Consider the following 11242-nt stretch of genomic DNA (forward strand, 5'->3'; position numbering starts at 1 on the left):
CGTCGCTGAGCTGCTTCCTCCGCGGGCCGCGCTTCTTCTGAGGTCTCCAGTGGCCATTTTCTCTCTGTGGTGCTTCAGAACTCTTAGGATGTCAGTGAGCCCAGTCCCCCTGCGTACCTGGCCATTTTGGGTGAGTGTACACAGCGCTATAGCCTTCCCAGACACTGAATCTGGGCAGTTGAATGTAGCGACATTGTGCAGTATATTATATGTCATGCTTATGTATGTATATATATTTTTCTGCATTGTATGTGACTTATGCTAGTGCTGACTGTCTGCTTTTTCTCTCACCTGTCAGTGTATATCTATCCCTTTTCTTTATCTGCCCTAATACAGGTGTACCTGGGGTGGTTCTGAGACCTCACATATATATATTTGTTAATATCTGTGAGGTTTGTCACATACTGTTGCGTGCTGCACGTTGCCATATTTTAGATGGAACTGTGAGTTGCATACGCTGATAATGGGTCCCTGCAGCTAATCTTAGCGTCAGTCAGGACCGGTATGGCACTGCTTAATATTTCCGTCAAGATAGTCAGATATATCTGACCAGGAGATTGCACACGATACTGCACCCATTATTGCTATCCTGCAAGTCATAGCCTGCAGGAATTAGTGCGGAGGATTTTAACTCAGAAAGGTTTATGTATGCGACACCATCTGGTGCGGGGCCCCTTGCACGACCCCCTTAAAGGGCGGTTTATTTCTCAGGATCCTCTCCTTTGAGGATCGCCGGGCGGGCCCCATTGTCGTCACCTGCTTGGAGTTACTTCACCATACTGCCCTTTTGAACTCGGGGTATCTCGCAATTTCTTGCAATTTACCCCTGTGCAACAGACTGTCGCTCCCCGCCGGGGTTTTTCACAGTACATGAATTACCTCCGATACCACATCGGTCTGTCATTCCCCTTGCAGGGATTACCACAACGGCCACCCTGGTGGATGTCGTTTTATACGAAATACTAATTGGCGTGATATACGCCCTGTGGTTACTGACCAGTGGCTCTGCCGTGAACTGGATGGTATATTCGGCTCTTTCCCTCTCACATGGGGGGAGCCGATTTCAAGTATTATTATCCCTGCTTTGGGGCTGGTAGCCAGGTTCATTCTGGATATAGAGAATGTCGATCCTGCACCTGTATCATACATCTCCCGTTTTCTGCCCAGCGGGTGGATCTCATAGCGGGAGTCTGGCTGTCGCCAGATACGAGGAGTCACAAAGGCCTCCTGTGTCCCATTCCCTGAGGGTCCTCACAAGTAATGGAAATCCCCTTCTGGGATGGATTTGTATGTTAATCATTGGGTTACAGGCATTAATACGCCTCCCATCCCGGCCTGGAAGGATCCGTAGGTGGTAACTTTGCCTGAAATCAATGTACTCGTTTTCAGGGCCTGTTGCCCGTCCTACCATGGCCATCGCATGGTGATGCTTTTGTGACGTTTTTCCCCTCCAACACGTCTGAGGTTCAAATATCTTTTGCCGCTCACATAAAAGATGCAGTGGTCATATGTGGGATTACCTCATGGGATGCCGGTCTTCTAACTTTCAGGGTTTCGGCGGCGTCTGTATCCGCCGCAGTACCCTATGGCTGCGTTATGGGAAAGCAGAGGTGCACACTCCTTCCATGGGGAAGATCTTGTTTGGTCCTGACCTTGACAAGATCGTTGCATCATTGGCAGTATCACTAATGGGGAGATACCGTCTTTAGCTACTCCCACTACATTCGGACTAACTCTGTTAAGTCTTTTTGTCCTCGGGGTCAGCCTAAAGGCCTGTTTTTTCCTAGGCTGTCGGCCTCCATGGGGGCCACCATATCCAGTACCGAGCAGTCCTGGACTTCCGGACGACCCTGTTTCTACACCTGAGGATATACCCTCAGCCTGACAGGACAGGTCTACATCTGGGGAATTTCCAGAGTGAGGTACTGATTCTCAACGGCCTCTCATTGCTCAGGCAGCCTCCTCACAGGCATTGTTACACGGGCCCTTCTTCAGACCTGATCAGGGCCTTACAATCCCAGAAAGCTATACAGTCTTTGTGGTAAGCAGAGCTATTTCGGCCAACCTCACTATCTCAGTGAGGGACTGGTTGTTCTACTTTCTTTCTGGGGCGGTGACCGACTGGTCCTCATTTGCCTATACTCTGTCTCAAATCCCTGAATCAGATTCCAACGGTGCCTGGACTCAGGTGGAATCGTCCATGCTCCATCATCCGACGTTTGGAACCTGGGGATTTTAGGGTATATCTGAGTATTCAGGATACGTACCTACGGGTACGTACAGAGCCCTCTCATCAGCATGGGTTCAGGTTTGCTGTGCCACAGCAACACTTGTAAGTTTCGGGCTCTGCCTTTTGGGACTGTCCTCAACTCCACCGGGGTTTACCAGCCTTATGGATTTTCTGACAGTTCACCTGTTCAGGGTATCCGAATGCTCCTTTCTCTGGACGGTCTCCTGCTTTTAGCAGGATCACCAAGGTACTTTACCGCCAGGTCAGGATAACCGTGGCTTCTTCTCGGCACAGATAATTAGTCAACGGAAAAAAAGTCCTCCCTACATCCCTCACAGGGTTTTCTTCATCTGGGAGCACTGCTGGATTCTCAGACTCTGAGAATTTTTCTGGCGTAAGACAAGATCTCCACTCTTCAACTTGGAGTGTGCGGATATCTACGCATTCGACATATGTCATTACTCTTTGTGATGCGCGGTCTACCAGAGTGTCTACCTTTAGGTAGGGTGGAATGTGCTCAGTTCCATTCCAGGCCTTGCCATAATTGACTCCCCTCCAGATGGATTGAGTTTTTCCCATCGGATCGCTGTTTGAACGATGATACTTTCTCCGGAGACGAGTTGGTCTCTGTCCGGGTGGCTATGGCCATCTCGTCCAGGGTGTTCTTTGCTACAGACAGTGTCTGGTCCGCATTCGTTTCGGGGCAGTTGAACGTCTGTCGTTTCTGCCCTGCCACTTAACTTGTTGATACTTCAGGCTGTCTTGGACCTTCACTCTGGCCTAACCCATATGTCACGGTAAACCTGAATAGGTTCAGTCCGACAGTGTCACAACAGTGACTTCCATCTAGGCAACACTGGTAGTTGGGTGGCAATGTCAGGTATGTCATCCATTCTGACATAGTCCAAGTGTCTTCTCCTGGCCAACTCTGCAGTGTTTATTCCCGGAGCTCTCCATTGGGAAGCGGTCTTCCTCAGCCGTCGCGACGTGTATCCCGGGGACTAGTCTCTTCTCCAAGAGAGGTTTCAACTCCTGGTGAGCAGAGGGGGCCTCCCTGAGGGGATTGATCCTCATGGCCTTCTGACTTGATCACACATTACCGGTGTTACAGTCCAGCTCCAGGAGTACTGAAGCTACCTTCAGTGACTCTTTGTCAGTGAAGTGGTCCTTCCACTTTGTGTACCTGTGTCCTCCGGTCTCCCTTCTTCCTCGAGGTCGTCGGAAGTTTAATTCGAGACGGAGGGGCTTTCCTTCTGGGGGCTCCAGTTCATCCCAGACATCACTGGTACTAAGATTTTCGGAGTCTCCTCATCGATACTCCGTTCCTACTGCTTCACTATCTGGACCTGTTGTCTCAGGGTCCTTGTTTTTCCCTGGACCTGGATCGTTTGTCTTTGACTGCGCCCCTACTGTGGTCCTAGGGCTTCCCTGGCTCTGTCTTCATTGAGATGTTTAGAGCAGATAGGCCAGACTTTGCTGGGATCTGCCACGGACTGTGGCATACATAATTCTTATGGTATCGTACCTGTCGATACGATCCTCCGGTGTCCAGGATTTTCAGATATTCTGGCATTCCTTCCGGCTGGCTTGGGTTTCACCCTTGGCCTGGCCTTCCTGACAGTGCGGATCTCTACACTGTCGGTATTGTTAAGATATGGAATTGCTCCGCTCTGGTATCCAGTTCATCCTTTGGAGTGTTTTCTGGATTATGCCTCCACTTGTCCTCCCTAGGGACTCCTGGGGAGTTAGTAGTGGTTCTTTGTTCCCTTCGGGGACAGTCAATGGAACCGCTGGTTGTGATAGCCATTACATGGTCTATTGTTTAAGCTCTCTCTCAGGGTGTTTAAATCAACCAGGAGAGTGTCTGAATTGGGAGCGTTCTCATGTGGCTCCCTCTTCTGGAGGGCATCATGTCAGGGTGTGAGTTGCTCTCGCCCTGTATTTCTTCTTAGAGTGGTTTTTAGGTTCCATATTATTCTGGAACTTATGGTACGGCCATTCAGTCCCCAGTCTTCTCGGCTGGTGTGGCCTCATAGACTGTGGTCCGGCCTCTTTGGCTTTATATGATCCGTTCAAGTTCCTTATGGTAATCGGACTCCTTATTGGTGGTCTGCGGTTTCTGGTTTTCACAGGAAACGATGGCCGGCCTATAATGAAATGTTGGCTGGATGGCCTCGTATGTCTTCCTCAGGGGCCTACCCATGGGTAGGCATTTCTGTCGTTGAGGCTTGTTTTTTCTCGGGCCATGTAACCCTCGTGGGCGGCTCGTTGTGGCGCCTCGGCTGTTTTGCCTTACTAGGTGTCCACGTGGTCTTCTGTCCATACCTTTTTAAGGTTCTAGGCATTGGTTTCCTTTGCCTCTCAGGATGCTTCCTTTTTGGCGACGGATTCTCCTCTCAGCACAGGAGCGTCCCCACCCTTGGTTGAACTGCTTTGGGACATCCCCATGGTCAACCCTGTGGACCCCCTATGGACCCTGAAGTAGAAAACAAGAGATATGGTAAGAACTTACCTTTGTTATCTCTGTTTCTACGAAGTCCATAGGGTCCACAGGGCGCCCACCCTGACGCACCTGGCTTCATATGGGCTGTGTTACTGGTCACCGGTTTCCCGTCTCCTTTTCTGTGAGTATGGTTCTAGAGTGTTCCAGTTTTCTCTCTCTTTTGCTCTCCTCCTCCGGCCTTTGGCTACTTACAAACTGAGGTGCCTCTGGCTGGGGGGTGGGGTTATAGGGAGAGTGGACCCAAGTGCATCCTGGGAGCTAAAAGCTTTAACTGCGTGGTGCCCGGATTTGGTTCCCAACCTATACCCCAAGGTCAACCCTGTGGACCCTATGGACTTCGTAGAAACAGAGATAACAAAGGTAAGTTCTTACCATATCTCTTGTTATCATCTGTAACATGAGGATGTAAGAGGACAACCATCATTCCTTAAACGGCATGAGAATAAAGCCATAGTACTGTTCAGCTCCTGCAATTAGGTGCTAGAAGTCCTATAGTTGCCCATTACAGCACCTGTATATCTCCGTGACACAATAGCTTGTACAATTGAGGCAGTCCTATCTGCTAACTTTTTAAAAAAAAATTTGTTTCCAATCTGATTAGGAAGTTGCTGAAGTCCCCTTTGATTTCCTGGCACGAGATCTCTTATTGGTACGCTGACTTCCTTGCAGTGCTTAAAAAGCAGCCTTAATAGATTTTTTTTTTTCATAAACTATTTGCTTTTACCACCCATCTGTTTTCTATGGTGATGAGAAAATCGTAGCGTCCCATATTAGTCTTTCTAAAAATAAAACTCTTGGGAAGGTTGCTCGTCTTTTAAAAGTGAATATGTCTTCCCATAAATTGCCTGTAACGCATACATCTATAGGAAACCAACATTGTGAGTTTAACGATGAATGTCATGAACATTTAGCTGTCGGCTGTATTTGAATTACCATCACATATACGAGGGTTGTTGAAAAAGTAATGCCTAAATGCTCATAACTCTGAAATAATATGCAATATTTATTTGAAACTTTGTCAGTTTGTAGTCTAATATGTCTGCTAGCTATATATGTATTTTTGTTTAGGTAGTCCAAGAAATACCATGGAATCCAAGATGAAACAAAGAGCCGTCATTGAATTTCTGGAAAAAGAAGGCTGCAGTGCTACAGAAATCCACAGAAGACTGAAAAAAGTGTATGGTGAGCGTACAATTAACTATAGCAATGTCAGAAGGTGGATGAAGCATTTTCAATTGGGAGAATCGTCCGTGTGCGACAAAACTTGTGGTGGCAGGCCATCAACTGCAGTGACAGCAGAGAACCAACACAAAGTCGATGACATGATTCAGACAGACCGTCGTATGACCATCAGAGATGTCAGTGATGAACTTGAATGTAGCCATGGCACTGTAAAAACACTAATCAATGATTTGGGATATCGTAAAGTGTGTGCTAAATGGGTTCCAAAGCAATGAACCAGGGATCATAAGGCCCAGAGGGTGGTAGTGTGCAATGACCTTTTGACCAACTTTGAAGCCAACCCTGAAAAGTTATTGGAAAATATCATTACAGGGGATGAGACCTGGGTATTCCTTTATGACCCAGAAACAAAGGCCCAATCAAAGCAATGGAAACACCCACGTTCACCTAGGCCAAAAAAGCTTAAATCACAGCAATCTGTAAACAAAGTAATGGCCACATTCTTCCGTGATTGCTGAGGTTTTATTCTCATCGATTACTTGGAACCAAACCAATCAATCAACAGTGATCGATACATCATTACACTTAAGAAGCTGAAAGAAGCCATCCGCAAAAAAAAGGTCAACAATTCCACTGTCAAATCTCATCTTACACCATGACAATGCCAGACATCACACTTCTATGGCAACATCTGCGGCCATTGCCAAAATGGGGTGGGCAATAATGCCACATCCACCATACAGTCCTGATTTGGTCCCATCTGTTTGGCCCTCTCAAATACTGTCTCCGGGGTCAACATTTTGAAGACATAGAGGTTGTTAAAAACACCATACGTTCCTGGGTCAGACACCAACCACTGGTATTTTTCCAAAGTGGATTCACAGCTTGGCTTGAGAGGTGGAGAAAATGTTTGAGGGCAGATGGTGAATTTTTTGAGTAGAGTCATTCTGTTAGTAAGACTTCAAAGTATTTTACTGCAAATTTTCAAATCTGTATCTATAATAAAATTTGAGTTGAGAGCATTTAGGCATTATTTTTTGAACAACCCTCGTCTAATAATTCTAGATGATGTGTTAGCATATTTTGGATCTACAGCTATTCCAGTCCCCTACACCCCCAAAGCTTAGGTTTTGAGGATTTGTATCTTTGGAAACAGGAACCAGCTAAGTAGACTGTGACCTGTACATGATTAAAAAGATCCTGAAATCATGAGCATCTTGGGAAGAGTGTTGTAGGGGGTGAAGACTACATTTGGGATAACACTGATCTAAAGCATCACAGGAGTCAGGCGTCCAAAAGGGGTGGAAATAAAGTAGGGGTAAACTGAGGCTAAGCTTTGGGGCAAGCAAAATTTTGAACACATTTTTAACAGCACATGGGATAAAAAAAAAAATACTAATGAAAATTGCATCCAGTTACCAAAACAAGGTGCAAAGTATTGGCCATATGGAACATTTCCATGGGCAAATGTTCAAAAACACAGGGTTTGGATGTGCATCTGTCAAGATTGATTCTTCTATAGTTACTGTATATAAATCAAATGAAATGACTCATATTTACTGCAAAATCAGTTACCATTGTATATATACTCATAATTTTGTTTGAACAATTGTGCTTATCCTGTTTCATGCTGGCACCTAAAGGGCCATTTCATTTAATTTGGGCCCCCTAAGAGCCAGCCACTGGCAGAATGGGTCCCCCCATTATCACAAAACAAAGATCTAGAGTAGGGTCCTGACCCATAGATTTAATTATATTCTCACATATACTGTTTGAAGGGGTAAGGTGGTTTATAGCCGACAAGTGAAAGCCGTAAATTGATGACTGCAATTACAGGCTGAGCTCAGTCAGTAAGCAAACCTAGATCAGCGTGCCTGTTGAACAAAGGATCCTCAGACATACTGAATGCCTTAATTAACAGTCTATGGCCCTCATTCAGAGCCGTACGCTCTGAGCAGAGCGCACGCTCTGAATGAGGGCCGGGCTCCATTTTCATGGAGCGTCCTCCTGGACGCTCGTATAGCTGTGGGTCACCACCCACAGGCAAGCTCCGGAGTGATTTTGGCTCTATCAGAGCCAAAATCACTCCCACTGACATCACTAGTGATGTCAGTGGGCCGGCTTTTGACGGGAGGCGTTCCCGTGGGAACGCCCCCGTCAGGGAGGCACGCCCCCGGCACGCCCACCAAAGGGGGCGTGCTGTCAATCAACATTGACAGCACGCCCCCTTTGATCGGACACAACGAGCGAAGGACTTTCCTTCGCTCGTCGCGTCTGGCGCATGCGCACGACGGAGCTCCCTCCGTCGTGCGCATGCTCAGTGCCTAACATCGACCCACTTGCGAGCGGACAGCCGCTCGCGAGTGGGTCTGAATCAGGCCCTATGTCACCTAGGAGTATGCTTAACTTGATGACAAATCACCAGAAGGCACAGCAGCAATTTTATTTGTAGACAGGAGGGGTAACATACTCTGCTGTGACCTTTTCCTATTGATTATAGCTGACACAGCAACAGAAAGAACATATCTGTAGATCTGTTATAAAGATCACTACTCCACAAATATAAGGGCCATCATTTATATATCTTTCAGAAGGTGATATACACACCCACTAATTTGCTGTCATTTTATTTTGGCCAGAGTGACACCAGACACATTCCTGCCATATAGCTAGTTTCGAGTGAAAGTGCTCTCAAGAGAACTGCATGCATGTTACTAGCAGACCTCTAATGGTGCATACACACGGTCAGATTTTTCCTTCAGATATGAACGATAACGATTTAAAAATCGTTCAGTCGTTCATATCTGAAGGAAAATCTGACATATCTGACATACCTGAACGATGGACGATCAACGATGCGCGTTCCCGATGGTCAGATAACGATTTCTGACATCTGATGTGTTTGCAGTCAGACTTGGACGATTCCATTAATTTTAATGCAGTCAAAAATCGTTGAATCGTTCAAATCGTTCAAAACTTTGGTAAAATCGTTCAAATCGTTCAAATCGTTTAATTGTTCAATCGTTCATCTGACAAGTCTGACAAATCTGACCGTGTGTATGCTCCATAACATACAGTAAATGAATCACTGGGTCTGACTTCTGTCTGTGGTCATGAATAAGGGGAGTATTTATCAAAGCTTCCAATTTACATTTTATAGGCTATGTTTAAAAATTATATTTAGGAGCTGTTTGGTTGGTAATTTATTTGTTACAATTTTATCTCTATCCCAGCTTTGATAAATAACCCCCTAAGTATCAAGAAGTATTTCCCTGAGAGTATCGATCATGTATGAAAAGTGTAAAATCCTCAAGTGTTCTAAACATTATTTGCTCTAACAGAAGGGTATCTAAGCACCCAATGAGAATATTATACACATGAAATCAGCCTATTTCTACACTGCCTTAAAACAGCAGTGTGATCAGGGGCTGGCTGGCAAGTTTAGCCTGGGGGGCATGCTAATGGCACCGGCCCATGAGTGGCAGCCCTAATTTTTAACTATCAAGGTGGTACTCCCTGTAATACCATCCACAGGTATGTCATCAGAATTAAAAACAAAATGCTTGATTCTTGGAATAAAGCATTTGTTTAATGCAACACTATGGGGGTCAATACTATAATTTGCGTAGGGTGCAAGTTGCTGTTGCAACGGCGTTAAAACACCAGCAATGGACCGGTACCTCGCACCCTTAGCAGCCTACTCCGAACCCAAATTCCCTGAATTTTGCTCGGAGCCCTATGGAGCTGCGAGCAAAATTCAGCGAATCTGGGCTGTCGTAAAGTGCGGCCATTGCCGGGATGACTTGCACCGGCGAGATCATTGCGCCTAATAGCATTGACCCCTATACCTCCCAATATGATTAACCCTACTATTTACTAAATGTAACTCGCAGAGACATCGATAGTGATAACCGTTGTCCCAGAGAGTTACTTCCCCGGCATATCGGAGGAGTCTTTCGCATTTTGCTGCAAGGGGATGAGCCTAATGACACCCAGTCCCACCCTCATCTACAACCTGCAGCTCCTGTATAGTAAGTGTGTGCGTGTAATGTGTATTATATACATGCGTGTTATAATATACTGTACAGCAGTGGTGGATTTTGCCTAGGGGCTGCGAGGCTGCAGCCCCCCCAGTAAAATTTGTCACCTCAGTGTAGTCAGCGCAGTCCGTGACTGCACTGACTACACTGTGACTGACAGTGGCTTTCTAATGGAAGCGCCACTTGCTAGTCACATATACAACAGGCAGTCTCAGGGGGAAGTGTCTCCTTGACTCTGCTATTAGCAGAGAGCGGCTTCCAGTAGGAAGCCGCTCTCTGCTTTTCTGCCAGCCCTACCTGGCTCCTTGGGGCAGCAGATGATGCAGCCCTTTGGAAGCTGGTGACATGCGCATGGAGCGGTGCGCTAGGTCCCGGCGCCTGTCAGATTGATTACACAGCAGGAGTCGGGACTGCCACCAGGCCGGGGTGAGTGATTCTCGGCGGCGGCAGCCCCCCTCATCTAAGACGTAAGAGTCGCCATTGCTGTACAGTATATATATATAGATATACCCACACAGTATATACATATATACTGTATCTGTGTGTGAGTGTAGACTGTATAGCTTTTTTCTCTTACCTTGTGAACTGGATGGGGGTCGGTAGTGCTCTGACTGCAGTTCCTTATGGCTCCTCTTCTTCTTGATGTGTAGGAAGCGAGTCGTGGACATAGGAGGACTAGTAGGCTGGGACAGGAGGAGGAGTGCTGGGTAATAGGCATAAGATGATAGCCAGGGACAGGAGGAGGAGGGGGTGCTGGGTAGTAAAGGAAAGCCAGGGACAGGAGTAGTAGGCAAGCACAGGAGGAGTAGGGGGGTGCCGGGTAGTAAAGGAGAGCCAGGGACAGGAATAGTAGGCAGGCACAGGAGGAGGGGGGTGCTGGGTAGTAAAGGAGAGCCAGGGACAGGAATAGTAGGCAGGCACAGGAGGAGGGGGGTGCTGGGTAGTAAAGGAGAGCCAGGGACAGGAATAGTAGGCAGGCACAGGAGGAGGGGGGTGCTGGGTAGTAAAGGCGAGCCAGGGACAGGAATAGTAGGCAGGCACAGGAGGAGGGGGGTACTGGGTAGTAAAGGAGAGCCAGGGACAGGAATAGTAGGCAGGCACAGGAGGAGGAGGGGGGTGCTGGGTAGTAAAGGAGAGCCAGGGACAGGAGTGGTAGGCAGGCACAGGAGGAGGAGGGGTGTGCTGGGTATTAGAGGAGATTCAGGGTCATGAGGAGCCAGGGACAGGAGGGAAAGAGCTGTACCTGGGACAGGAGTAGCAAACTGGGACAGGGCACAGGAAGTCAGG

The sequence above is a fragment of the Taudactylus pleione genome, unplaced genomic scaffold (assembly GCF_031769625.1).
Source record: "Taudactylus pleione unplaced genomic scaffold, aTauple2 ptg000162l, whole genome shotgun sequence".
Lineage (NCBI taxonomy): Eukaryota > Metazoa > Chordata > Amphibia > Anura > Myobatrachidae > Taudactylus > Taudactylus pleione.